Here is a 27833-nt window from a genome sequence, read left to right as displayed (position 1 = left end):
CTTTCCCTGGGTCTGAGCTGCTCCTTATGTTTATTGTCTTCCCCTAGAAGGAGGAGAGGAAGGGGTCTGAAGGATGATGCTGACAGCAATCCAAGTAGTGACCTGTCCCCTGCAGCATCAGCTTCTGCAGATGCTGAACTCCAGTCTGGTTTGGTCATTTAGTATTGGGGTTAATGCTGATGGAGAAGGGAAGGTAAGGAGGGGAAGGGAAGTGAGGGACAGAAATGGAAGTGAAAAGTGGAAAGGAAGTGGAGAGAGGAAGGGGAAGGGAAGGGAAGGGAAGGGAAGGGAAGGGAAGGGAAGGGAAGGGAAGGGAAGGGAAGGAAGGGAAGGGAAGGGAAGGGAAGGAAGGGAAGGGAAGGGAAGGGAAGGGAAGGGGAAGGGAAGGAAGGGAAGGGTGAAGGGAAGGGAGAGGGAAGGGGAAGGGAAGGGAAGGGAAGGGAGGAGAGGGGAGAGGGAAATGAGACAGGAGAAGGGAAGTGAAAAAAGGGAAGGGAAGTGAAGGAGAGGAAGGAAAGTGAAGTCAGAGCAAACTGATTTTGCAATCAAATAGATTTCTGGCAGTGAATTATTTAGTGTTTCAAAAACACAACTGAAGAGGAAAACAACTGCTTGGAGTTCTTACAAGGAATAGGCAGAACAAAAAGACAAAAAAGAGAGAAGAAAAGAAAAGTCAGAAAAAAGGAAGAAAAAGGAAAGAAGAGAAAGGAAAGAAGAAAAAAAGAGAAGAAGAAAAAATAAAAAGAAGAAAAAGTAGATAAAGAAGAAAAAAAATGGAGAAAAGAAAAGCAACAAGTGACAAAGAAAAAGATGGGGGAAAAAGATCGGGGAAAAGGAAGGCAAAAATGAAGAAAAAGAGGGGAAAAGGAAAAGAAAGAAAAATAAGAAAAAAGAAGGTAAACAATAAAAGAAGAAAAGAAGAAAAGAAAAAAGGCAGAAAAAAGCAGAAAAAGAAAAAAAAAAGGAGAAATAAGATTAAAAGAGAGAAAAAAAGAAAAATGAGGGGAAAAAAAAGAAATAAAGAGAAAAAAGAAAAAGGGGAGGAGAGGTAGAGAAGAAAAAAGAGGGGGAAACAAGAAAAATAAGAGGAAAAAGAAAAAAATGATAAAAAGAAGAAATAAAAGAAGAAAAAAGAAGGAAAAAAGGGAAGAAAAATAGGGAGAAAAAAGAAAAAAAAAAGGAAGAAAAAAAGAAGGAAAAAAGAAAAAAGAAAGAAAAGAATAAAGAGGAAAAGTTAAAGAAAATTATTAAGAAAAAGATAAAATAAGAAATAAAAGAAGAAAAAAGAGGGGAAAGAGAAAGAAAGAAAAAAGAAAGAAATAAAGAGGGGGAAGGAAAAAAGAAGGAAAAAATACACAAGAAAAAAGAAAAAAGGGAGAAAAAGGAAGAGAAGAAAAAAGAGGGGAAAGAGGAAAGAAAAATGAGAAGGAAAAGGAAAAAGGAAGAAAAAAATAAAGAGGGGAGGAAAAGAAAAGGAAAAAAAAAAAAGAAGGAGGAAAAAAAAGAAGAAAACCCAAAGACCCCAGAATTCGTCAAAGCCCCCCCGGGGCCCAGCCACGCAAACGGCAGAGCAGCCTGGCCGGGGCGGGGGGGCAGCGCTGTCGCCGTGCCCTGAGCCGGGGATCGTGCCCCCGGGAGCCGGCCGCGCTCGGTGGTGCTGCGCTGAACCGCGGCCGCGTCGGCAGCGACACGCACGGCGGAGGGGAGCGGCCGTCGGCAGCCGTTACCGAAGCTCCTTGGCAGGGGGAGCGAATCGCGGCCCTCGAGGTCTCGCTTCTAGTTTGTGCAAGGCGAGCCGAGTTCCCTTGCTTAGCGCCTGGACGGCAGCAGCCCTTCCGTGGCCATTAGGAAAAAGGCTTCTGATGGGAGATTGACGACTTAAAGACTTCATCCATCAATGCTGAAGCCGGGGCGGGGGGGCGCCGATTGGTGGGGAAATTCGAGCAATCCATCTTACCCCAGCGCCCTGCTTCTTTATTCTCTTCAGGTAGCTTCATTTCTCCCCCCACCAGACCCCCTCACCCTTCCCTCTCCACCAGCTCTCTAAAGAAAGAGAAGCGGGGCAGGGAGGGAAGGACCTCCTGCTATTCTCTCAGGACCTCAGCACTGAGGCAAACATCTTCGGGGGTGCAAAAGTGGAGCTGAATGAAGTCGAATTTGAATGATCCTTTTGGGGCCCCTGCTCTGGCAGGGGGGTTGGACTGGGTGGTCTCTGGAGGCCCCTTCCAGCCCCTCTGTGCTTCTGTGGTCTTGGTGCCTGGGGGCTGAGGCAAGGCTGACACTCTGCACCCTTCTGCCCAGTGAAAGATGGCAAAATGTCCTGGAGCCTTTAGGTCATAGAATCATTGAAGTGTCAGGGTTGGAAGGGACCTCAAGAATCATCCAGTACCAACCCCCTGCCATGGGCAGGGACACCTCACACTGCAGCAGGTTGCTCACAGCCACATCCAGCCTGGCTGCAAACACCTCCAGGCAGGAGGCTTCCACCACCTCCCTGGGCAGCCTGTGCCAGGCTCTCACCACCCTCATGGGGAACAACTTCCTAAGGTCTAATCTAAACCTGCCCTCCTCTAGCTTGGATCCATTCCCCCTGCTCCTATCCCTCCCTGACACTCTACAAAGTCCCTCCCCGACACTCTACAAAGTCCCTCCCCAGCTTTCTTGCAGCCCCCTGCAGATCCTGGAAGGCCACAATTAGGTCTCCCTGGAGCCTTCTCCTCTCCAGCCTGCACAACCCCAACTCCCTCAGTCTGTCCTCACAGCAGAGCAGCTCCAGCCCTCTGCTCCTCGTGGCCCTTCTCTAGTCCCAGGAGACCTTCTTGTGGCCTTCCAGTACCTGAAGGGGGCTACGAGAAAGCTAGGGAGAGACTTTTTAGGGTGTCAGGTAGAGATAGGACCAGGGGGAATGGAGCAAAACCAGAAGTGGGTAGATTGAGATTGGTTGCCAGGAAGAAGTTGTTGCCCATGAGGGTGGTAAGAGCCTGGCACAGGTTGCCCAGGGAGGTGGTGGAAGCCTCATCCCTCGAGGTGTTTGCAGCCAGGCTGGATGTGGCTGTGAGCAACCTGCTGTGGTGTGAGGTGTCCCTGCCCATGGCAGGGGGTTGGGACTGGCTGAGCCTTGAGGTCCCTTCCAGCCCTGGCAGTGCTGTGGTTCTCCGAGTCAGTGTTTGAGGCACGTTGGAGCCTTTGCCACCTGAGCAGAAGCAGATTCCTTTGTGTGAGTGTTCAGAAACCTGCTGAACCCTTCCTGTCACTGGGAAGTAGATAAACTACAGGGGAGGAAACAAAGTCATCATTTCTACCTCTCTGCAAAATGATTGGGGGGGGTGGGGGTGGAGGATGGGGGAGGTGTTTTTAATTATTAAAATGCAATTATTTCCATTATTGATGAGCTTGATCCTCAGGACAGCATCAATACAAAGTGTCCAGATCACACACACCACACACACACACACACACACACACGCTGGCTTTGGATCCCAGGCTGGGCTGGACTGCAGTAGAGTATTGATGCCAGTGTTTGTTTCACTTCTAATTCACATAATGGATGAGGACTTGAATACAATCCATGGCAAATGAGTACTGAGGAGATTGGGGGGGTTGTTATTTATTTATTTGTTTATTTATTCATTGTGTTGATTTTTGTTACAGGGGAGCCCTCCCACCCCCAATCCTCCTCCACATCACAGGAAAAAAGAATGGAGGAGGCTTGCTGGGTCGAGGCAATTTGAAGCAGAGAGAAAGAAGGTGAAAGATCAAAGCTGCTCTAGTCCCTGAGGTGATTTTATCTAGGCTGGAAGAAACTGGCCACCAGTTCCTGGTGCCTGTGTTTTGCAGCTTGCTTTAAGTCTGCTCTGTAATTCATGGTTGGGGTTGGAAGGGACCACAAAGATCATCCAGCTCCAAGCCCCCGCCATGGGCAAGGACACCTCCCCACCAGCCCAGGTTGCTCCAGGCCTCATCCAGCCTGGTTTTGAGCACCGCCAGGGATGGACATTCACAGCCTTCCTGGGCAGCCTGTGCCAGTGTCTCCCTGCCATGGTCAGGGACACCTTCCACCAGGTATCTTCCAACAAAACAAAGTCTGTTCACACCCTGCTTTCACTGCAAGCCTAACACAACTCTTTCCTCTCATGCTTTCTGCTCCAAGCTGAAAGAAACACAGAAAGACTCAGGCTGGAGCAGAGCCTCAGCATCACCGAAGCCAACCCAGAACCCTACCCTGCAAGGCTTAGCCCTAAACCACAGCCCCAAGCACCATAGCCAAACCACCTGCAAACATAGCCAGCCTTGGGCACTCCACCACCTCCCTGGGCAGCACATCCCAAGCCCTGACCACTCTGCAGGGGGAAAAACTCTTCCTGCCCTCCAGTCTGAAACTCCCCAGAGGCAGCTTGAGGCCATTGCCTCTTGTTCTGTCACTCCTGACCTGGGAGCAGAGACCAGCAGCAGCCTCTCCACCAGCTCCTTGCAGGGAGCTGGAGACAGCCAGGAGGCCTCCCCTCAGCCTCCTCTCTTTCCTACTAATCATCCCCAGCTCCTTCAGCCTCTCTCCAGCAGATTTCTTCTCCAGGCCCTTCCCAGTTTCCTTGCCCTCCTCTGCCCTGGCTCCAGCACCTCCACAGCTCTCTTGCCTTGAGCTGCCCAGCACTGGACACAAGCCTCGAGGTGTGGGCTGCCCAGAGCTGAGTGCCAGGGGCCAATCCCCTCCCCCCCTCCCTGCTGCTGCTGGACACAGCATTGCTGATCCCAGCCAGGAGGCCTTTGGCTCTCTTGCCCCCCTGGGCTCACTGCTGGCTCCTCTGTAGCTGCTTGGCCATTGGAGCCCCCAGGTGCCTTTGTGCCAGCAGCTTTCCAGCCACACTGCCCCAAGCCTGGAGCCTTGCTGGGGGTTGTTGTGCCCCAAGGGCAGGACATGGCCTTGGTGAAGATCCTCCTGGCCATGGATCCAGCCTATCCAAGCCCCTCTGCAGAGCCTCCTTAGCCTCCTGCACAGAGGAACCAAAGGGGATCAGGAAGGGGCTGCTGGGTGAAAGCCCTGATGCAGGCAGCTTTTTGTTTCCTTCTAGAGCGAGGATATTTAGCTAAACAGAGAGCAGGGAGAGAAAAGGAGAAAACAGCAAGTGGTGCAAAAGCAAGGCAGGACAATCCTGTATATCAGGGGTAATTAAAAGCCTTCATTAAAAATGTGACAAGCAAATCATTTTAGATTAGGCAGAGAAACCTCTATCGACACTTGGAAATAATGAATAAACAGAATGTCAATGCTGCACCACTGCCTGCTTGGACTTTGATGCATGCTCCCAGCTCCCAAATCTGCTCCTGCATGCACACACACACAGAGGAAACTCCTACTGAAGTCACTTGCAGTTCTTTAGGTGCAGTTGGCAGCAAGTTTTTTGCCTTCTGGGTTGTTTTCCCCCCCCCTCCCCCCTCCCCAGTCTTCCTGTAAGAGAGATTCAGCCTGGGGTTGAGCCCCGGGCTGAAGGCATCGCTCTGGCTGCACCCAACAGAACCTGAGGGGTGGGGGGTGGGCTCTTCTCCCTGGTACCAGGTGATGGAAAGAGAGGAAATGGACTGAAATTGTGCCAGGGGAGGGTGAGGTTGGAGAGAAGGAAACATTTCTGTGCTGCAAGAGTGGTCAGGGATGGGAAGAGGCTGCCCTGGGAGGTGATGGAGTCCCCATACCTAGAGGGGTTCAAGGAACCTGTGGCCATGGCACTTGGGGCCATGGTTTGGTGGCCATGGTGGGGTGGGTTGGTGTTGAACTGGATGATCTTGGAGGCCTTTTCTGATTCTATGATCTCTGACTCACAGCACTGCCAGGGCTGGAAGGGACCTCAAGGCTCAGCCAGTCCCAAACCCCTGCCATGGGCAGGGACACCTCACACCACAGCAGGTTGCTCACAGCCACATCCAGCCTGGCTGCAAACACCTCCAGGCAGGAGGCTTTCACTCTCCCTGGGCAGCCTGTGCCAGGCTCTCTCCACCCTTTGGGGAACAACTTCTTCCTAAGGTCTGATCTAACTCTCCCCTACTCTAGCTTGGATCCATTCCCCCTGCTCCTATCCCTCCCTGACACCCTCAAAAGTCCCTCCCCAGCTTTCTTGGAGCCCCCTGCAGATCCTGGAAGGCCACAGTTAGGTCTCCTGGGAACCTTCTCCTCTCCAGCCTGCACAACCCCAACTCCCTCAGTCTGAATAGCAGAGCTCAGCAAAGAGGAGAAACCAAGGCCAGGCTGGGTGAGCTCTTGAGCAGCTGAGTCTGGCTGAGAGGTGTCGCTGGGCACAGAGGGGAGGTTGGAGGAGCTCCAGCCCTCTGCTCATCCTCGTGGCCCTCTCCCTGTGTGATGTTTCCAACCTGGAGAGTTTCTTTTAACCAATTCCCTTCTGGGGAAAAAAGATAATCACACAGAACCACCAAGGTTGGAAGAGACCTCAAAGCTCATCATGTCCAACCTGTCACCGCAGATCTCATGCCTGAACCATGGCTCCAAGGGCCACATCCAACCCACTCTTGAACACCTGCAGGGATGGGGACTCCACCACCTCCCTGGGCAGCAGATCTCAGTGGCCAAGGACGCCCTCACTGAAGAACTTTCTCCTCCCCTCAGATCCCTTCCAGCACAGCACTTCCCTGGAGGTTAATTTCCCTGCACTTCAATCCCCTTCACACACACAGAGACAACCCCCCCCTTCCCCATCCCCATCCCCATCCCCCTATCCCTCCCAGCTCAAACAGGAGCCAAACCGAATCAAAATGCCTCTTTGCCTCTTTTCATTTGATTTTTGGTTGCTTTTGTTATTCTTTCTTCTCCTTTTTTTCATGTTTTCGTCTCATTTGTGCCTCCTGACTCGGGAGCCCCTAGCTAATGATTAGCTTTAATGGCTAAATTTACACTTTGGAGCTGGTTTCCTGTCACCCAGCCTGATCAAGGTGACAAGCCTGGTGGTAAAACAACAATTTGAGCACCACATTTGCAGGCAAAAAAAAAAAAAAACCCAACCCCAGAATAATTCATTTCTTCTGATTTTTATTTCCTTTTTCTTTCCTTTTTGTTGTTGTTGTTGTTGGTTTTTTTTTCTCTCTCTCTATTTCTTTTCCCTTCCCCCTGTTGTCTTTAACTCCTGCCCTGACAAATTCCAATGGCTCCTCCTCGCTGCCAGCAATCGCTTACAATGACACAGTGAGAGCCCAACAGTCCTCTGTCACTCTGCAATTAGAGCCCCCCCCCCAGCTGGAGGCTATTTATGGAAACAGATTCCAGAGTTGCAGTTCCTGCTAAAATAATAAAGAAGTGGGGGGGATTGGGGTTGGGTTTGGTGTTTTTAACCAATTACAGTGAGAGGGGAAAATATTCAACTGATTTAAGGCAAATCCTGCTCCTTCCCTGGGTCTGTGCACAAAAAGGAGACACAAAATGCCAGAGGGGCTCAGGCTGGGAGGGAGCTCAGAGCTCCTCTCCTCCAACCTCCCCTCCATGCCCAGGGACATCTCTCAGCCAGGCTCAGCTGCTCAGGGCCTCATCCAGCCTGGCCTGCAGCACCCCCAGGCAGGAGGCAGCCACAGCCTCCCTGGGCAGCCTGGGCCAGAGCCTCAGCAGCCTGGCACTGAAGAACTTCTGCCTCAGCTGCAGCCTGAGCCTGCTCTGCCTCAGCTCCAAACCCTTGCCCCTGGGCCTGGCTCCAGCCCCCCTCAGCCAAAGTCCCTCTGCAGCCTTCCTGCAGGATGCCTTCAGGTGCTGGCAGCAGCTCTGAGGTGCCCCTGGAGCCTTCTCCTCTGCAGGCTGTACAGCCCCAGCTCCCTCAGCCTGTGCTCCCAGCAGAGCTGCTCCAGCCCTGGCAGCAGCCTTGTGGCCTCCTCTGGGCTCTCTGCAGCAGCTCTGTGTCCTGCTGCAGCTGGGGACAGCAGAGCTGGAGGCAGGCTTGGAGGTGAGGCCTGAGCAGAGCAGAGCCCAGGGGCAGGGTTGGAGGTGAGGTCTGAACAGAGCCCAGGGGCAGGGTTGGAGGTGAGGTCTGAGCAGAGCAGAGCAGAGCCCAGGGACAGGATCTCCTCTCCTGCCCTCTGCCCACCCTGCTCTGGCTGCAGCCCAGCACACAGCTGCCTGAGGGCTGCAGGAGGCATTGCTGGCTCCTGGGGAGCTGCTTAGCACCCAGCACTGAGGCTGTGCTGCAGGTGAGGTCTGAGCAGAGCAGAGCCCAGGGGCAGGTTCCCCTCTCTTGAGTCCCAGGGTGCTTGGGACACCAGAACTGGCTGCAGCACTGGGGATGGAGTCTCACAAGCGCGGATTTAGTTTTCCTTCTGAACTCTGCAGACTCTGGGGCAAAATTGGACATGGGAGGATGCACTCCAGCCAAGGAAGACCGGAAATGCTTCTCTTCAGTAAGTGGCTTTGTACTCAGTTTGGTGCTCTCCAGCAGAGTGAAACTGTTTGGTGCAATGAAGGATCTCGGAAAGGCACTTAGGTGGATTCTGACTCTTCCTCCCAAAGGCTCAGCTCAGTTAGGGGCTGGAGAACCTCACCTGTGGGAAAGGCTGAGTGAGTTGGGGGTGCTGAGCCTGGAGAAGGCTCCAGGGAGACCTCAGAGCATCCTTCCAGAAGCTGAAGAGGGCTACAGGAGAGCTGGGGAGAGACTTTTGACAGGGGCTGGGAGTGAGAGGCTGAGGGAGAGTGGTTTGAAATGGGTCAGGCTAAGACCATCATAATTTCATGGCTTTAGGAGCTGAGTCAGGGTGCAGCCCCTCTGCTGAAACAGTCTGCACCAGGTCTGTGTCTGTCCAGCTGGCAGTGCTGGTGGCCAAGGCAGTGTGAAAGTTGCTGCTGTCTGGGAAGAGTTTTCTGCAGAGTTACTTTAGTTAGCTAAAAAGGAAGGAAAGTTTCATCCCTGGCACAGACTTGTAAGGCCAGTGCTGGCCACCAACATCACCTGCTGCTGGAGCCTGCCAGGGGAAGATGCTGAGTGCTGTAAAAGGGAGATGGGAGAGGGGTGTGGAGAGGAGAGGGAGCTAAGGGTCAGGGTTTAGCACTGCAGTGGCTGCCAGGCTTACTCTGGTAACTCATAGCATCACAGGAGGGGTTGGGTTGGAAGGCACCACAAAGATCATCCAGTCCCAACCCCCTGCCATGGGCAGGGACACCTCACACCACAGCAGGTTGCTCCAGGCCTCGTCCAGCCTGGCCTTGAACACCTCCAGGGTTGAGCTCTGAGTTAAGCCAAGTCTTTAGGTGAGTTTTCTGCTGCTGATTTGAAACCTTCAAGATTAAAAAGGGAGGGAGAAAGGCAGAGCCATGAGTTAAACTAAACCATGAAGTGAGTTTTGTGCTGAGAAAGTGAAATATGGAGGATTAAAAAGGGGGTGGGAGGGGGAAGGCAGAGCCATGAGTTAAACCAAACCTCAGCTGAGTGTTATGCTGCTGATCTGAAACGTTGAAGGCTGAAAAAGAGGAAAGCAGCCACCCAGAGCCTCTCTCTAAGGGTTGTGCTTTGCTTTTAGCCTTCCCCTTGCTGCCCCACTCAGCCCTGCTCCAGCAGAAGAGATCTTCACAGATGGCTTCAGCCTGCCTGGGAGACCCAGAGGGTAACGGAGCCAAGCCCCAGGAGCAAGCAGGAGCTAACCAGCTCTGCTTCTCCAGCCCATGGCAAGGCTTTGGTGGTTTCTTTTCTCTCCACCACCAAGCAAAGGCATTCCTCAGGCACCCCCAGAGCAGAGCTTGGGTCCAATCAATAGGGATAAGCTACTGTTAATTAGTCTGATCTGCTTTAATAACTTTATTCAGGAGGCAGGAGGGAGGCGGGAGGGGAGGGGGAACCTTCCCTGCCCTGGAGAGGGTCCTGAGAGCAGCACTTCAGTGAGGGGAAGTCATGTGGAAGCATTCCTGCATTGTTCCCACGGGCATTCAGCTCCTCATTTGCATCAGACCGGGAGGCAGTCCCTGGTGCTGCGGGTCCCTACCTGGAAATCTCCTCTGAGGAGAGGAGAGGAGAGCCTTCGAGTGCAGATCCCAGAGCCTCCTGCTCCCTCCCCAGGCTGAGCAGAAGTCACCCCTGGGGCAAATAAGGATGAGGCTGGTTGGGGGGCAGGGAGGAGAGGATGCTTCTGGTGTTGCTTTGGCTTTGAAGTGGCAGCTTGGCTTGTGCCAAACCCCCCTTCTGCCTAAAGGCTTCAGGCTGCTCACCCCCTTGCCAGAAGGAGTCCCCAACTGCCCCTGCACACCCCCCACCTCCATGTCCTGCAGCAAGGCAACATCTCCACAAACACTCCCAGTGAAGGGCTAAACCCATGGAATCCCAGAGTGGGTTGGGTTGGGAGAGACCTCAAAGCTCAGCCAGCTCCAAGGCCCTGCCAAATCCATGGCCAAATGCAAGGTTTCATTCAGAGATTCACAGAATGGTTTGGGTTGGAAGGGACCTCAAAGCTCAGCCAGTTCCAACCCACCTCACACTAACCCAGGCTGCTCCAGGGCCTCATCCAGCCTGGCCTTGAACATCCTCCAGGCAGGGGACAGCCACAGCCTCCCTGGGCAACCTCTTCCAGTGACTCCCCACCCTCACTGCCAAGAATTCCTTCCTCATCTCCAGTCTCAATCTCTTCTCTCCCAGCTCCAAGCCATTGTCCCTGGTTCTGGCACTCCCAGCCCTAATCCAAAGTCTCTCCTCAGTTCCCCATGAGCCTCTTCAGGTACTGGAAGGCTGCTCTAAGGTCTCCTCAGTGCCTTCTCTATGCTGAATAGTCTCAACCACCTGAGTCTAAGCCTAGAACAGAGGTTCTGCAGCCTTCTGATCATCTTTGTGGCGACCTCTGGACCCTCTCCATCAGCTTCAGGTCCTTCTTGGGTTGAATGCCTCAGAACTGGACACAGCCTGGAGCCTTCTCTTCTCCAGGCTGCAGGAGGGACCTTCAAAACCATCCAGTTCCAACCCCACTACCGTGGGCAGGGAGACCTCCTCCTAGCCCAGGGAGACCAGACCTCTTCCTAGCCCAGAATGGGTTGGGCTGGAAGGGAGCTTGAAGATCACAGAATCATAGCATGGGTTGGATGGGACCTCCAAGCTCATCCAGCTCCAACCCCCTGCCATGGGCAGAGACACCTCACACCAACCCAGGTTGCTCAAGACCTCATCCAACCTGGCCTTGAAGGCTTCCAGGGAGGAGGCAGCCACAGCCTCCCTGGGCAGCCTGTGCCAGAGACTCACAGCAGCTGATTAAATAATCATAGAATCAAATCAATCAGACAAAAAATCAATCCCCTTTCCCCCCCCCCCTTCCCCTCCTCCCCCATCTCTCTCTTTCCTGCTGCCACTTCCATGTGTTTGCCCATTTTCCACCTCTCCATCTACCTCATAATTACCCAACCAGAGCTTGGCTTGGAGGCCAAGAGCAGTAAACTATTGTTCAAAGGAGACTGCAAATTGCTTGGAGCACAGAACTGTCTCCTTAATTAGCCTGGGAAAGCATCAGGCAGGTTTTATGGCACTGGAGGAAGAATAAATAATAACAAAAATACTTCCTGGCAAAGAAAAAGGAAAACCCAAAAAGCACACAAAAAAAACCCAGCCCAGAGCTAAGCCGAAAAGGGAGATCAGATTGCCCAGAGGCAAAGCCTGGGCAGCTGTGGGAGGATGATGCAGGAAATGTGAGTGGATGGAGCATCAGCTCCAGGAAGGATCTTGCCACACAGAATCACAGAGTGTTAGGGGCTGCAAGGGACCTCCAGAGATTATCCAGTCCAACCCAGGGCAGCTCACACAGAACACATCCAGGTGGGGTTGGAATAGCTCCAGACAAGGAGACTCCACAACCCCCCTGGGCAGCCTGCTCCAGGCCTCTGGCACCCTCACAGGGAAGAAATCCTTCCTCCTGTTCCCATGGCACTTCCTCTGCCTCAGCTTCCACCACTGCCCCTTGGGCTGGCATTGGGCAGCCCCCAGCAGAGCCTGGCTCCAGCCTCTGGGCACTGCCCCTGCACAGCTTTAGCCCCAGCAAGGAGCTCACCTCTCAGGCTCCTCCTCTCCAAGCTCCAGAGCCCTCAGCTCCCTCAGGCTCTCCTCCTGAGGAAGATCTTCCACTGCCTGCAGCATCTCTGTGTCTCTGTGCTGGACTCTCTCCAGCACTTCCCTGAGCTCCTTCTTGAGCTGTGGGGCCCAGAACTGGACACAAGATTCCAGCTGTGGCCTCAGCAGGGCAGAGCAGAGGGCGAGGAGAATCTCTCTGACCTACTAACCACAGCCCTTCTAATCCCCCCCAGGCTGCCCTTGGGCTCCTTGGCCACCAGAGCACATTGCTGGCTCAGGGTCAGCCTCACACCCTCCAGGACCCCCCAGGTCCTTTTCCCCTTCCCTGCCCTGCAGCAGCTCAGTCCCCAACCTCTCCTGCTCCATGAGGTTGTTGTCTCCCAGGTGCCAGCCTCTCCCCTTGCCCTTGCTGAGCTTCATTCCCTTTCTCCCTGCCCAGCTCTCAGGCTGTGCAGCTCAGGCTGGATGGCAGCACAGCCCTCCTGTGGCAGCCACTGCTGCCAGCTTGGTGCCATCATCAAAATTGCTGCCAGTGCCCTCTGTGCCCTCACCCAGGAGGTTGATGAAGAGATTGAAGAGAGCTGGTGCCAGGACTGACCCCAACCTCATGCTGTGGCTTCCTACCCAGCCCTGCTCCCTGACTCTTCACCCACCTCAGGGATACTCCCTGGAGGGATGCTCCTTGAGAGGGCTCAGAGTTCCCTCTGCTTCACAAGGAGAAGGTGGAAAGTGAGCAGGAGGAAGACAACTTCCTAAGCTGAGCTGAGCTGAGCAGGAACGTCCTTGGGCTGACCTTTCAGAGGCTTGCTTTGGGAGTTGTTTTTGGTTGGTTGGCTGGTTTGTGTTGTTGGGTTTGGTTTGTTTGTGCTTGTGTTGGTTTGGGTTTGGTTTTCTCCTTTTTTAAAGGGAAAACAAAAGGCAGTGCAAGCAACCCAGCAAGCTGGGGACAGCAGTGCAAGGAGCCAGCAGAGGCAGAAGTTCTTCAGTGCCAGGCTGCTGAGGCTCTGGCACAGGCTGCCCAGGGAGGCTGTGGCTGCCTCCTGCCTGGGGGTGTTGGATGAGGTCTTGAGCAACCTGGGTTGGTGTCCCTGGGCATGGAGGGGAGGTTGGAACTGGATGATCTTTAGGGTCCCTCCCACCCCACCCCATTCTATGAATCTATGAATAGCAGAGCCCAGCAAAGAGGAGAAACCAAGGGTTGGACACAACAGAATGGAGATCTTGGCACAAGGTCAGACTATAGGCTCTTGATAAGGGATGTGGTGGAGTCCCCAGACCTGGAGGTGCTGCTCAGGAACAATCTGCCCCTGGTGCCTGGGGACAGGCTTTGGTGGTGTTTGGTTGATGATTCATAGAATGATAGAATTGCCAAGGCTGGAAGGAACCTCAAGGCTCAGCCAGGTCCAACCCCCCTGCCATGGGCAGAGGTCATGGCCGTGGCACTTGGGGCCATGGTTTGATGGCCATGGTGGTGTTGGGTTGCTGGTTGGCCTGGATGACCTTAGAGGCCTTCTCCACCCCAAACCATTCTGTGGGGCTGTAAGTCTATGATTCTGCATTCAAAGACAGAAAGGGCATGGGAACAAGTGAGGACTTCCCTCTGCACCAACCCAAACCCATCCTAGGATGACTCTCTTGACCCTTTCTGTCATGAGCTTCCCCTTGAGTGCCAAGCTCACCCCAAGTGCATCCCACCAAGGCAGCCCAGCTCATCCCAGCTGCTGCACAAGGGCTGCCTTCAGCACACAGCAGAGCCAAAGCCCTGCACAGCCAATTTAAAAGCCATTTAAAGTCTACTATGGGGGGGAGAAGGGGGAAGCAGGATTAATTTGAAGATCATATTGAAGTGGCTTCCTTTGCTTCAGTTTGTGATCTCTTGCCTCATTTACCCTGCAGTGAGCACCACTAAATCATTGCTTTGGCACATTGTTGGTTTTTTTGTGGGGGTGTCTCAACTTCTGTTGGTTTTAGTTCCTCTTGCTTTGGTTTTTCCACCACTGCTGCTGGGATTCTGCCACAAGCTCTGCAAAAAGCCCAAACCCACCAAGGAAACCTGCAGGGGTTGCTGAAGCTTTGACTCTCTGCTTCATAGCACCATACAATGGTCTGGGTTGGAAGGGACCTCCAAGGGTCATCCAGCCCAACCCCCCTGCAGGCAGCAGAGCTTCCTCAGCTAGATCAGGTTGCCCAGAGCCCTGCCCAGCCTCACCTGCAATATCTCCAGGGATGGAAGCTTTGGCAAATTCCTCTGCCTTGGAAAATGAGGAAAGAGCTTAGAGACAAACAAGGCCAAGTGCCAGGTCCTGCCCTTGGGGCACAGCATCCCCCAGCAAGGCTCCAGGCTTGGGGCAGTGTGGCTGGAAAGCTGCTGGCACAAAGGCACCTGGGGGCTCCAATGGCCAAGCAGCTGAAGAGGAGCCAGCAGTGTGCCCAGGGGGCCAACAGAGCTGGTGTCCAGTGCTGGGCAGCTCAAGGCAAGAGAGCTGTGGAGGTGCTGGAGCCAGGGCAGAGGAAGGCAAGGAAGCTGGAAAGGGCCTGGGGAAGAAATCTGCTGGAGAGAGGCTGAAGGAGCTGGGGATGGTTAGTGGGAAAGAGAGGAGGCTGAGGGGAGACCTCCTGGCTGCCTCCAGCTCCCTGCAAGGAGCTTGTGGAGAGGCTGCTGCTGGTCTCTGCTCCCAGGTCAGGAGTGACAGAACAAGAGGCAATGGCCTCAAGCTGCCCCTGGGGAGGTTCAGCCTGGAGAGCAGGAAGAGTTTTTCCCCTGCAGAGTGGTCAGGGCTTGGAATGTGCTGCCCAGGGAGGTGGTGGAGTGCCCAAGGCTGGCTGTGTTTGCAGGTGGTTTAGCTGTGGTGCTTGGGGCTGTGGTTTAGGGCTGAGCCTTGCAGAGCAAGGTTCTGGGTTGGCCTTGGGGATCCTGAGGCTCTGCTCCAGCCTCACCCTTTCTGTAGCTCTGGGATTCTGTTCTCTGTTCTGCTAAGGTCCACAAGCACTTGGGATTCTACACCCAGGAGCAAACCCACAGGCAGCCAAACCTCCCAGGCTGCAGCCTGAGGCCATTCCCTCTCGACCTGATGTTAGTTACCTGGGAGAAGAGGCCAACACTGAGCCTTAGCACAACCTTCTCTCAGGTAGCTCTGGAGAGCAAGAAGTCCTCCTGCCCGAGTGTGCAATACCCAGGTTGGGTTTTCCCCTCCATTCCTCCCTCAAAAGAGGTCACTCAGTGAAAAGAAACTTGCAGAAAATGAAACTTTTGCCCTATTTGGGGTAATTTCTGGTCACTCCAGGCCCCTCTTGAGGTAGGTTCCAGTGTGGAACACTCAGGTTGGGTCTTTTTCTTCCACTCCTGTCTCAAAAGAGACAGAAAATGGAACTTTTGCCCTATTTTGGGTAATTTTTGACCACTTCAGCTCTTTCTTGAGGCAGCTCACAGTGTGGATTATCTTTTCCCTCCATTCCTCCCTCAAAAGAGGTTACTTAGTGAAAAAACTTGCAGAAAATGAAACTTTTGCCCTGTTTGGGGCAATTTCTGACCACTCCAGACCCTTCTTGAGGCAGGTTCCCGTGTGGACCCCTCAGGTTGGGTTTTATTCCTCCCTCCACAGAGGCCACTCAGGGACCAGCCACCCTCCCTCCCTCCCTTCCGAGGCTGCTACAAAAAGCTTTTTCTGCTTCTCTTCTCCACAGCAATTTTCTACTTTCCCCTTCTGAGATGAAAAGCCCAAGGGGGCTGCAGCTCAGGGAAGGTGACCAGGGGAGGGGGGGTGGTGACAGCAGTCACTTGAGAGCCTTTCAGAGATGCTCTCAAGCAGAAATATTTAATCTCCTTCGTTCCCCTCAGTGTGAATAATTTTTGTTACCCCCCACCCCTCACCCCCTTCGAATATCCAACCCAAGTTACTGAATTGCTGATACCTGATCCATGGCCTCTGAGGGTCAGGCACACACTGGCCAAGCCCTTTGAGCCTGCAGGACTTTCAGGTGGTCACTTGGCAAGCAAAAAGCCCAGCAGGGCAAGTGGGGGGAGATGCTGGGACAGATGATTTAAGAGGCTTGGGCAGCTGGTCCACCTCCAGCTGCCCTTGATGTCACTTCAGCCTTCAGCCCTCCACCTTTGAAGGGAATTAAAATGGCTCTGCTCAGCCTCAGTAGCTGACCCCCCCCAGCTGCTTGCATGGGCAGCAAAGCTCTGCTTGCTCCAGCATCAGCATCGCCTCCCCTGAACCCAGAAGTGCCCTGGCAGGCACCTGAGCAGCCTCAGGTCTCATTTGAGCTCTGCCACAAGTCCAAACCTCATCTTGGCTTTGGAATCACTGATTTCAGAGAAGAGAAGGCAGAAAAAAAGGACACTTTTCATGGTAATAATGTAGAGAAGTCTCCATCTCCAGTCTCAATCTGCCTTCTACCAGCTCAAAGCATTGTCCCTCATCCTGCCACTCCCAGCCCTTGTCCACAGTCCCTCCCCAGCTCTGCTGGAGCCCTCCAGCTTCTGGAAGGCTGCTCTGAGGTCTCCCTGGAGCCTTCTCCAGGCTGAACAGCCTCAGCTCCCTCAGCCTGTCCCTGTGGTGGAGGTTTTCCAGTCCTCTGATCATCTTTGTGGCCTCCTCTGGGCCAGCTCCAGCAGCTCCATGTCCAACCACAGAATTGTTTTGGTTGGAAAAGACCTCTAACAGGGAGTCCAAACATCAGCTCAGCACAACCATGGCCATAATCTGACTCAGTGATGAGCACTTGCCCACCAGAGACCCAGGTTATAATAAAGCTCATTGGGTTCACCCCCCACAATGCAAAACACTGCTGTACACCTGGCCTGGGCTGGGCAAATATTTCTTCTCTGGGGCTGGTGGTATGTCACAGATTCACAGAGTGGTCTGGCTTGGAAGGGACCTTGGAGGTCACAGAACCATGGAATGGTTTGGGTTTGGAAGGGAACTTGAAGATCATAGAATCAGAGAATGGTTTGGCTTAGAAGGGACCTTAAAGATCATAGAATGGCTTGGAAGGGACCTTGAAGATCACAGAATGGTTTGAGTTGGGAGGGACCTCAAGGATCATCCAGTTCCAAACCCCCTGCCATAGACAGGGACACCTCCCACCAGCCCCAGGATGCTCAAGACCTCATCCAGCCTGGCCTTGAGCACCTCCAGGGAGGGAGCATCCCTGACCTCCTTGCCAAGGCAATGCTGGGATGTTGATCCCAGCTGTTTGTCAGTGATGAAAGTTCAGCTCTGCAGCAGGGAGGGAGGGGTTGGTTGGCAGCACCAGGCAGGGAATCATTCTGTCTCTCACCATGGAAGAAGCAAGGCTCAAGACCTCCTCCACTCCCAGCAGGCCAGAGCTGGAAATGAGAGCTGCATCAAACTGTTCTTTGCAGCTCTAAATTCTGGCAAAGAAACCCAAACCAAACCCAAACCAAAACCAAACCAAACCAAACCAAACCCAAACCAAACCCAAACCCAAACCCAAACCAAACCCAAACCCAAACCCAAACCCAAACCCAAACCCAAACCTAAACCAAACCAAAATCAAGCCAAACCCAAACCCAACCCAACCCAACCCAACCCAAACCAAACCAAACCAATCCAAACCAAACCAGAACCAAACCAAACCAAACCAAACCAAACCAAACCAAACCACAATCAAAACCCAACCCCAAACAAGAAAATTCTGCAGCCAAGCTCCAAATCTCTCTGTCATTTGCTTGCTAGGCTGCCCTAGCTCCTGAAAGCAGGGCTTGATCTCCAGAGCAGATGGAGAGGATACTTCCAGGACATGCTGGAGGATAAACCAAGCAAACAAACTCCTGCCAAGGGTCTCCCTTCCTCTTTACTACATTTAAAAGTGGAACTCTCATCAAAAGTGGAATCCTCAGCATTTAGAATGGATTGAAGCCTGAGGAGGGCAGGTTGAGACTGGAGATGAGGAAGAAAGTCTTGAGAGTGAGGCTGGGGAGACTCTGGTGCAGGTTGCCCAGGGAGGCTGTGGATGTCCCCTCCCTGGAGGTGTCCAGGACCAGGCTGGATGAGGCCTTGAACAACCTGGGGCTGGTGGGAGGTGTCCCCGCCCATGGCAGGGGGTTGGAACTGGGTGAGCTCAAAGGTCCCTTCCAAGCCAACCCACTCTGTGATCCTGTGAAACTGTGGTGGATTCTCAAGCACCATTTCTGGGCTCCCCAGTTCAAAAGGGACAGGGAAGTATTGGAGAGAGTCCACCAGAGGCTACAAGCAACCTGGAGGGTCTGGAGGGTGAAGAGGAAAGGCTGGTTAGCCTGGAGAAGAGAAGGCTGAGAGGAGACCTGAGCAATGGTTACAGATAGCTGAAGGGACAGGGGCGAGAAGGGGTCAGGATCTTTTCAGTGCTGCCCTGGGATAGGGTGAGAGGCAAGGGACACAAACTGGAACCCAGGAGGCTCCATCTCACCCTGAGGAGAAACTTCTCTGGTGTGAGGCTGCTGGAGCCTGGAGCAGAGAGGTTGTGGAGTCTTCTGCTCTGGAGCCTTTCCAATCCCACCTGGATGTGCTCCTGTGTGCCCTGACCTGGGTGCCCCTGCTCTGGCAGGGGGGTTGGACTGGATGACCTCCAGAGGTCCCTTCCAACCCCACTCTGTGATTCTATGTCAGAGGTGACCTTGCAGGCACAGTCTGAGGGGGCAGGAGGATGGAATCAGTGTCACTGCCAAGCTGTTTGCAATCCAAGCCCTCTGCCCAGGGCAATCTCTGTCAAGGGGCACCTCATCAACCAGCAAAGCAGCAGAGGCAGGGGAGGGGGAGTTAAAAAGGGCAAAGAGTCCTCTTCTCCTCTCCCTTCTACCCTTCTGCCAGCTGAGTGCAGGGTGAGGAAGCCAACAGCTGTGCAGTGCCAGGCAAAGCTGTGTCCTGTGCCACCCCTGTGCAGGGCACACAGCCTGCCAGCTGCCAGCTGCTTGCTGCAGGTGAGCCAGGGAGATCTGGGGAGGAGAGGAGAGTCATGGAGGGAGGAACCAGGGAGCACCTGTCTGGCAAATGGGTTGCCATGGAATCCTAGAACTGTTTTGGATGGAGGAGGCCTCTAAGATCTTTGAGTCCAGGCAGCAATCTAAGACCAGCATTGGCCATTAAATCCTGGCCCTGAGTGCCACATCCATGCTGTGTGACACGAGGGGATCTGCTCCCTCTAGCAGGGACAGGTCTCTCAGAAAGCAGGGACTGGCCACCAGCTTGATGGTTTGGGGTTTGGTTTAACCAAGATGCTTCAGCACTGTGCTGAAAGCTGAAAAGCATCTGAACAGCCTGGGGTGCATCGAGGAGAGTGTGGCCAGCTCCAACCCCCTGCCATGGGCAGGGACACCTCACACTACAGCAGGTTGCTTACAGCCACATCCAGCCTGGCTGCAAACACCTCCAGGCAGGAGGCTTCCACCACCTCCCTGGGCAACCTGTGCCAGGCTCTCACCACCCTCATGGGGAACAACCTCTTCCTAACATCCAGTCTCAATCTCCCCTCCTCTGGCTTGGATCCATTCCCCCTGCTGCTCTCCCTCCCTGACACCCTCAAAAGTCCCTCCCCAGCTTTCTTGGAGCCCCCTTCAAATCCTGGGAGGCCACAATTATGTCTCCTCGGAGCCTTCTCCTCTCCAGCCTGCACAACCCCAACTCTCTCAGCTTCCCCCTCCCAAGGTTGTTTCCCTTGTGCTGATTTCACCACTTTCTTCCAGCTCATCCACACTGAATCCAACTTCCTTTCATCACTCAGAGAGAGGTCTCTTGCTCAATCATTCCTGCCAGGAAAACAACTCATTTCCCCTCCCCCAAGCCACAAAAAACCCCAAAGCCAACCCCAACCCCAAAAACCCTCTAAACCAGCACAGGAACCCAGTCCCTGGCAGCTGCTGCTGCCTTTAAGCACTGTCTAGAAGGTATTAAGCCACCCACTTTATGTCCTAATAACATTAACAGCCTCCCATCAACCAGGACAGGCAGAGTTAAAGCTGAAATTCTCTCCTTAAGTCCCCCCCCCCCCCTCCCCTGCACCCCACCACATTGTGTCTAGGTACAGTATGGCAGCAGTTAATCAGGGGGCCTGCAGAGCCGTGGGGGGTCTCATACCATATGTGCCATAATACCTAAGCACAGCAGGGTGAGCTAAGGACAGGGCTGGGGGAGACTTAGCTCTGACTTCCTTAAGCTTCTTGCCCAGTCCCCAGGCTTTAATGGTTTGGAAATTAAAAAGAAAGAACAAACAACAATAATAATAATAATTAAAAACAAATAAATCATTTTGTGTGCCTGGAGAGTCCCTAAATAATAAAAGAAGAAGAATAATAGTAAAGAAACTAAAGAAAGAAGAAAGGAGAAAGGAGAAAAAAGAAGAAAGGAGAAAAAAGAAGAAAGGAGAAAAAAGAAGAAGAAGAAGAGAAAAAAGGAAAAAGAAGAATAAAGAGAAAGAAGAATAAAGAGGAGAAAGAAGAATAAACAGAAGAAAGAAGAAGAAAGAAGAAGAAAGAAGAAAATGAAAGAGAAAGAAGAAGAAGAATGAAAAAATGGAGAAATAAGGAGAAAGAAGAAAGAAGAAGAAAGAAAAGAAGAAGGAAGAAGAAAATAAGGAAAAAAGAAAGAAGAAGAAGAATAAAGAGGAAAGAAAGAAGAAGAGAGAAATAAGGAGAAAGAAGAAAGAAAATAAGGAAAAAAGAAAGAAGAAGAAAGAAGAAGAAAGAGGAAAGAAAGAAGAAGGGAGAAATAAGGAGAAAGAAGGAAGAAAAGAAGAAGAAAGAAGAACAAAAGAAGAAAAAAGGAAGAGTAAAGAAAAAGGAAAATAAAGAAGAAGAAAAAAGAAGACTAAGAAATAAGTAAGAAATGAAAGATGGAAGAAGAAAGAAAATAAAAATGGAAAAAAAGAGAATAAAGAGGAAAGAAAAATAGAAGAAAGAAGAAAGAAGAAAGTAGGAAGAAGAAATAAGAAGGAAGAAGAAAGAAGAAAGAAGAGGGAGAAAGGAAAAAAGAAGAAAGAAGAAGGGAGAAATAAGGAGAAAACAGAAAGAAAAGAAGAAGGAAGAAAGACAAAAATAAGCAGAAAGAAGAAAGGAAAAGAAAGAAGGAAAAGAAAGAAGAAGAAGGAAAAGAAAAAAGAAGAGAGAAGAAGAAAAAAGAAGAAACAAGAAGAATGAAGAAGAAAGGAGAGGAGGAAAAGAAGAAAGAAGAAGAATGAAAAAAGAAGAAAGAAGGAATAAGAAAGAAAATAGGAGAAAAGAAGAAGAAGGAAGAAAAGAAGAGAAGAAGAAAGAAGAAGAGCTAAGAAAGAAGAGGAGGGACTGTTGTGAGGGGCGGGGGCCAAGGGCCGCTGCTTGCCTTCACCTCAGAGCGGGTGGCCGGCGGCTGGCAGCGCTTAGCGGCCGCGGGCGCGGCGGTGCTGCGCTGCAGGCACAGCCTCCCGACCGCACCGATCGAACGCGGGGGACGCTGATGAAGCTGCAGCAAAACTACTGCTTCAGCAGGAACTTGAGGCTTCTTGTGGGCTCTTTTTAAAGCCATTTACTCAAGTCATGTTGTGTTTGATTTCTCCTGCCTCCCCTCCCCAAACAGCCCCCCCCCCGCCCCGAAGCACCTTCCAGACCCCAGCTCGGAGCTGGGTGAGCTCTGCAGAAGAGATTCTCCGCCGAGATGCTTCCCATTTGCAAGGGATCAATACTGTTTGTGCTGGGTTTGTGCTTCCTCTTGGCAACCCTGTTGGCAAATATGTATCAGCCGAGCTTCAGGGCAAGAATTGATCCTCATACAAGCCCCAGACAACTATCTGCAAGGAGGGGAGGGGGCTGAGAGTTCGTTCTAGGGGCAGCTCTCTGTGTCTTGCCTCCTGGTTGAGTAGGGGAGGAAGAGGGATTCACAGTCTCACAGTACATTAGAGGTAGGGAGGGACCTCCAGAGGTCATCCAGTCCAACCCCCCTGCAAGAGCATCACCCAGGGCAGGCTGCACAGGAATGCATCTAGGTGGGCTTGGAAAGGCTCCAGAGCAGGAGACTCCACAACCTCTCTGGGCAGCCTGCTCCAGGCCTCCAGCAGCCTCACAGTGCAGAAGTTTTTCCTCATGCTGAGCTGAAACCTTCTCTGGTCAAGCTTGAACTTCTTGTTCCATCTCTTATCACTGTGCACCACCCAAAAGAGCTTGCCCCCCTCCCCTTGCCCCCACCCCTCTCTGCTATTGATAGACATTGATCAGATCCCTCTCAGCCTTCTCCTCCCCAGACTCAACAGCCCCAGGGTTCTCAGTCTCTCTTCCCAGGGGAGATGCTCAAGTCCCCAACTCATCCTCCTGGCTCTGCCTTGGACTCTCTCCAGCAGCTCTCTGTCTCTCTTCACTGGGGGAGCCCCAAACTGGACACAGGATTGCAGCTGTGGTCTCAGCAGGGCAGAGCAGAGGGGCAGCAGAACCTTCCCAGCCCTGCCGGCCACACTTTTCCTGCTGCCCCCCAGGGCACATTGCTGTCCCATGCAGCACTTGCTTCCCCCCAGCACTCCAAGGTCCTTTCTCCATGGAGCTGCTCTCCAGCAGGGCAGCCTCTCTCCTGTCCTGGTGCCTGCTGTTATCCCTCCTCAGATGCAGGACCCTGATCAGCCTGGGATCAGCCTCTGTGCTTATTTCCCCTAAAAAAAAAATCATATTTTCATCAGCCTGAGGTCAGCTTCTGTGCTTCTTCCCCCAAGAAATTCACATTTTTGTCAGCCTGAGTCAGCTTCTGAGCTTCCATCCCTCACACGATCATATTTTGATCAGCCTGAGGTCACCTTCTGAGCCTCTTTCCCCTACAAACTCCTACTTTGATCAACTGTGAACCCAAACCTGCCCACACCCTGCCTTGCTGTTCCTTCTTCTCCGGGGATTAAAGACATCCTGAATTCCACAATTTTTGAGGTAGAAGGGAAAAAAATGGGGGAAAAAAGGAAAAGGGAGACAAAGAAAAAGGCAACCAAGCAACCCCAACCCCAGCCAGAGCCAAAGGAAAAGGCAAAGGAAGAGAGGGAAAGTGAACAGGTAGGAAACCCAACCCCTGGGAACAGCAAGGCAGTGTCCTAAGTGGTTAATCCCCCCTCTGCCAATTAGCATCCAGATGATTAACTGGATCGCAGCCCTCATTAAGGCTGTCTGTACATTATGCTAATCCCTGCCTGCTGATTGGCTGACCCCATTAATGCTCCACCAGACACCAGGAGCTGGGCATGTCCCAGGCTCCCAGCAAAGAAAGCAGCAGGGCTGGGGCCTGGAGGGGGAGGAGGAGAGGGGAGCACGGCAAAGAAAGGGGACGAGGGGGAGAGGTCATCTCCTGGCGTCTGCGAGGAAGGAAACTGTCCTTTGCAGTTTGGCTTCCTCGAATCTGAGCCTGCTTTGGGAAGTGATTTTGTCGAGGGCAGGCCCAGGAATTTCGTTATTCTGGAGCTTCTCTGCCCTTCATTACAGGAGTTTGTGAGGGCAGTTCCAGCCATGTCCTTGTTCTGGAGCTCTCCTCTCCTCCTTTACAGCAATTGCTGAGTGTAGCCCCAGAAATTTCCTTATTCTGGAGCTCTCCTGCTCTTCTTTAATGCACTTTTTGAGGGCAGATCAAGAATTTCCTTCTTCTGGAGCTTTTGTGTCCTTCTTTACAGCAATTTTTGAGTGCAGATCCAAGAATGTCCTTCTTCTGGAGCTTTCCTGCCCTCCTTTAATGCACTATTTGAGGACAGCTCAGGAATTTCCTTATTCTGGAGCTTTCCTCTCCATCTTTAAAATAGTTTGTGAGTACAGGTCCAGAAATTTCCTTAGCTGGAGCTTTCCTGCCCTTCTTTCACGTAACTTTTGAGTACAGATCAGGAAGCACAAAGTTTTCCTGTCCTTCTTCACAGCAATCTTTGAGGGCAGCTCAGGCATTTCATCCTTCTGGAGCTTCCTCCTGCTTCTGTCTACACATCTCCCACATGCCTGAGACATGCAGGGAAATGTTAAGCATAAAGACAGCAAACTCTTAGCCCCAACCCCCCTACATTAGCAGCAGTTTTGTGCTTCAGGACCTTGATGAATGCAGTCTCTAATTTTCAGCCACATTTAGAGTGAGGCTGGGGAGAGCCTGGCACAGGTAGCCCAGGGAGGCTGTGGGTGTCTCCTCACTGGAGGTGTTCAAGGCCAGGCTGGATGAAGTCTTGAGCAACCTGGGCTGGTGGGAGGTGTCCCTGACCATGGCAGGTGCTTGGAACTTGATGATCTTTGAGGTCCCTCTCAACCCAACAATTCTGTGGTTCTATGATCTTCAAGGTCCCTTCCAACCCAACCCCATTTTATGGTTCTCTGAATCTCTGATATGAAATCTCCAAAGGAGACTTCAAAGAAAGATGATTTTTGGCCCAGGAGAACCTCCATGAGGGTCAACAAGAGCAAGTGCAGGGTCCTGCAGCTGGACTGGAGCAATCCTCACTGTCACTACAGTCTTGGGGAGGAGGGAATAGAAAGCAGCCCTGAAGAAAAGGCCTTGGGGGTGCTGGTGGGGGAGAAGCTGGCCAGAAGCAGGCAGTGTGAGACTGCAGCACAGAAGGGCCACAGGCAGCCTGGGCTGCATCCAAAGCAATGTGAGCAGAGATGGAGAGAGTGAATCCTGCCCCTCTGCTCTGCTCTGCTCTGGGGAGACCTCACCTGCAGGGCTGTGTGCAGCAGCACAGGAAAGACCTGGAGCTGATGGAGAGGGTCCAGAGGAGGCCATGAAGATGATCAGGGGGCTGAAGAACCTCTTCCATGGGGACAGGCTGAGGGAGCTGGGGTTGTTCAGACTGGAGAAGAGAAGGCTCCAGGGAGACCTTAGAGCAACCTTCCAGTACCTGAAGGGGTCTACAAGAAGGCTGCAGAGAGAGTGTTCCCAAAGGCCTGCAGGGACAGGACCAGGGACAGTGGCTTCAAACTAGAGCAGAGCAGATTGAGATTGGATATGAGGAACAAGTTCTTTACTGTGAGAGTGGTGGAACACTGGAACAGGTTGCCCAGGGAGGTGGTTGAGGCTCCAACCCTGGAGCTATTCATGGTGAGGCTGGACAGGGCTCTGGGCAACCTGATCTAGGGGAGGATGTCCCTGCTGAGTGCAGGGGGTTGGACTGGATGAGCTTTGGAGGTAACTTCCAGCCTGGAGCATTCTATATTTCTATGATTCTATGCTTCTGTGGTTCTGTGTTTCTATGACTCTGTGATGCTGTGAGTCTCTGATGCTGTGAGTCGCTGATGCTGTGACTCTAGGATGCTGTGAGTCTCTGATGCTGTGAGTCGCTGATGCTGTGACTCTAGGATGCTGTGACTCTAGGATGCTGTGACTCTCTGATGCTGTGAGTCTCTGATGCTGTGACTCTGTGATGCTGTGAGTCTAGGATGCTGTGAGTCGCTGATGCTGTGACTCTAGGATGCTGTGAGTCGCTGATGCTGTGAGTCTGATGCTGTGAGTCGCTGATGCTGTGAGTCTCTGATGCTGTGACTCTAGGATACTGTGAGTCTCTGATGCTGTGAGTCTCTGAGTGGCTGGGGAAATGCTCTCAAGATGAAGCCCCTGAAGAAATGGAATTCCTGGATGCCTGCACTCTGTCTGCCTGTAAGCAGAGCTGAGCTGTATCGAGCTAGAGGCTCCTGCCTGCTATTGAGTTATTGACAGTGAGTGTCAGCAGCCTTCTCCAGCTGAAAGAACTTGCTAAATGCTTCAATAGGAGCTTGATGGTTAGTCAAAGCAGCTAACCCAGCCTCTTTGCTCTGCTCTGCATGGCTTAGACAGGCATCCAGCACCTCAAACCAGGCAAGGTGCTCATGCACGTCAGGAGGGAAATAAGAAGTGTCCAAAAGCTCAGTGAATTATTGCCATGCACCACCTGTTCTAGGTCAATTTTTTTTTCTCCAGCCATGTAGATTTATCCAGAGCAACTTAAGGGGATTAAAGCCCTTGGCCTTTAAAGTGCTGAATGGCTTTTATTGAGTGACTTGAATGAAGTATTCACAGGAGGTCAATCGAGTTATAAGGATGAGGGGAGGGGGGAAGGTTTGCTCTCTCTTCACATCAGCTGCTCTTGGCACAAGCCTGGGCTGTGGCAACAAGTCTGGGATCTGCTGCCAACCAATATGAGGTTCCCACAGGCACCCAAGGAGTCAGAGGCAGGGAATATGGAGTGGGGGATCCCAGCAGTTAGAGTGGTGAGAGAGTTGTGACCAGCTCAGAGGGGCTGAAAGATGCAAGAGGAGTTGGGTTGTTAGTGCTCTTCTTGCCCTTCCTTGGGTGGGATCCAGTGTACCCTCAGCAAGCTTGAGGACTCACAGATTCATGGAATGGGTTGGGTTGGAAGGGACCTTCAAGATCATAATATCATGGAATGGGTTGGGTTGGAAGGGACCCTCAAGATGATAGAATGGGCTCTTCATAGATCTTCAAGATCATAGAATGGGAACTTCAAGATGATAGAATGGGTTGGGTTGGAAGGAAACTTCAGGATGATAGAATCATGGAATAGTTTGGGCTGGAAAGGTCCCTGAAGATCATACAATCATAGAGTGGGTTGGGTTGGAAAGGAACTTCAAGATCATAGAATGGGTTGGGCTGGAAAGGACATTGAAGATCCTCTAGTTCCAACCACCCCACCATGGCCAGGAGCACCTTCCACTAGACCAGGTTGCTCAAAGCCTCATCCAACCTCACTCCAGGTTGCCCAGTGAGGTGGTTGAATCCCTATGCCTGAAAGTGTTTAAAAGAGGCAGAGATGTGGAGCTGAGGGGCATGGTCTAGCACCAGCCTTGGTAGAGCTAGAGGATGGTTGGAGTGGATGAGCTTCCAGCGGAAGCAATTCACTGATTCAGTGGTTCCATGCTCCTATGATTCCATGCTCCAAGACTGCAGAAAGCCCAGAGAAGGAAGTGGAGAGTTTGGCCTTGCCCTGGTTCCTAGCCCAGGTTCTTTTCTAGCCTGGCATCTGTCATTTTTCCCCTCTCATACCTGAGAAGTTGCCACCCTGCCCTGAAGTCCATCTGCTGGCTCTCAGCGGTGGCTAACTCCCTGTGCAGCCTGGGGGAAGGGCGGAGGGGGTGATGCCTGGGGGGTGCTCAAGCAGAGCCCTGCAGCCACTGCAGTTCTCTTTCCACTAATTGGCAGGGAAAGGGGCACTGCTCGGCAGGGATTGTCAAGATGGCTCCTCCTGACCCCTCTGCTTAATCCAAATGAGTAATTAATGAGTCTGTTATGATTAGCACTGCAGTAAACTCTGCTGCTAGACAAATGCTTTAAAGCTCTCAGGCTGGAGCTCAGCAGCTGATTGCCATTTGGCCAGCAGATTTGTTTAGTCCTGCAGGGAGGCTGGGAAAGAAAAGGAAGAAAACCAAAGGAGACATTGAAAGAAGGACTCCTACCCCAGTGCCAGCACCAGGGAAGGGAGGACACAGGTGTCCTCAGCAGAGCTGGCAGAAGGAGTTGGGGAAGTATGGATTGGGCTGCTGTGTGGCAGCAGCAGAGGAAGGGAGGGAAGGAGGAAGGAACTGTGCACTGAGCATCAGGAAATTGTAAACCTCCTCCTTAAAGTCATAGAATCAGAGAATGGGTTGGAAAGGATCTTAAAGAGCATAGAATCAGAGAGGGGGTTGGGTTGGAAGGGGTCTTAAAGAGCATAGAATCAGAGAAGGGGTTGGGTTGGAAGGAACTTGAAGTTCATGGAATCAGAGAAGGGGTTGGGTTGGAAGGGATCTTAAAGATAATAAAATGGAAGGGAAGGGAAGGGAATGGGATGGAATGGAGTGGAGTGGGATGGAGAGGAGAGGTTCAGAGAGGAGAGGTTCGGAGAGGAGAGGTTCAGAGAGATGAGGAGGGGAGAGGA

The sequence above is a fragment of the Melanerpes formicivorus genome, unplaced genomic scaffold, assembly GCF_026170545.1.
Source record: "Melanerpes formicivorus ecotype bairdi unplaced genomic scaffold, bMelFor1.0.p_v2 SCAF_122, whole genome shotgun sequence".
NCBI lineage: Eukaryota > Metazoa > Chordata > Aves > Piciformes > Picidae > Melanerpes > Melanerpes formicivorus.
The sequence above is the reverse complement of the archived record's forward strand: the minus strand, read 5'-3'. Positions refer to the sequence as shown.